Genomic DNA, 1,460 nt, shown 5'->3' with positions numbered 1-1,460 from the left:
ATAGGGTGAAAAATAGGGATCTGGTTTCATTCATGTGCATATGGATATCCAGTTTTCCCAGTACCATTTATTGAAGAAAGCATCAGGACTAATGTTGACTTAAAGATAATCAGTTGTAAAACAGTGTGTACATTATGTTCCAGGTCTGTGAAATAGTATAGTTACATCATGTGTGTATCTCTCTCTCTGTGTGTGTATGCGTGTGTATTTAGAAGATGTGAACAAGGGCTTTTTTTTGGTAAGGAGATTTCAGAAAACATGTACAGTTTTGACTGTGTGCGGGGGGTCCATACCTGTAAATCCCAGCACTTTGAGAGGCCAAGGTGAGAGGATTGCCTGAGCCCACGGGTGTGAGACCAGCCTGGGCAATTTAGAAAGACCTCATCTCTACAATAAATCAAAAAATTAGCCAGGCGTGGTGATGTGTGCCTGTACTTGGAAGGCTGAGGTAGAGGGATCATCTGAGTCTAGCAGGTTGAAGCTGCGGTGGCCATGAGTGTGTACTGCATTCTAGCCTGAGTGACAGAGTGAGACTCCATCTCAAATAAATAGATAAATAAAAAGAGAGAGGGAGAGAAAAGAAAAAAAGGAAATGTGTATGTTCTTTTTTTAAAAAAATTTTATTTTGAAGATGTGGAGTACAATTCAGGATTAGGTATACAAATGTTCATTATGCAGGTACCCTTGTTGATGAGGTGTGTCCCCCCCCCTCCCCTGGCAGTTTTCCTCAACTGCTAATCCCACCCTCCCTCCCCTGGCAGTTTCCCACTACTGCCAATCCCTTTCTTATAGTATTATGATAATTATTCAAGGTCCGCTTATGAGCGAGAACATGTGGTGGTACTTAATTTTTTGTTTCTGTGATAGGTTACTCAGGATTATAATGTGTACGTTTTAATTTCACCATGCTTTGCTTTTTCAATTTTTTAAAATCTCGTACGTGAGAATACAGAAGTAGTCGTATTTGCTATTGCAAACCTGCATTGGCCATGCTTTTAAGGATTTCCATGATTGGTCACTAGACTTTTCTACAAGTTCCCCTGCCCCAGATATTTCCAGGCTCCCCAGGAGATCATACATTTGTTCTTCGAGGAGCCCTTATATTACCAACCTGTTACCTTATAGAGCAAGAACCCCCACACGTGAGCAGGAACCTTCTACAAATGCCACTTCTCACCCATTCTCTACCCACTCCCTCTGACACCTTCCGCCTCAACCTTCCAAGTAGCTGGAGCTACAGGTATGTGCCACCACACCCAGCTAATTTTTTGATTTATTGTAGGGACGAGGTCTCAACATATTGCCCAGGCTGGTCTTGAACCCTAGCCTCAGGCAATCCTCTCACTTCCACCTCTCAAAATGCCTTACTCTGTGTCCCAGCGTCTGTTGAAAATGGCCTCCGATACACCTGCAATGACTGAGGAGTGGAGCAAGGGGTTAGTCCCAGAGCAGTTTGTGAT

The sequence above is a fragment of the Carlito syrichta genome, unplaced genomic scaffold, assembly GCF_000164805.1.
Source record: "Carlito syrichta isolate Samal-C Ts95f unplaced genomic scaffold, Tarsius_syrichta-2.0.1 Scaffold113587, whole genome shotgun sequence".
Taxonomy (NCBI): domain Eukaryota; kingdom Metazoa; phylum Chordata; class Mammalia; order Primates; family Tarsiidae; genus Carlito; species Carlito syrichta.
The sequence above is the reverse complement of the archived record's forward strand: the minus strand, read 5'-3'. Positions refer to the sequence as shown.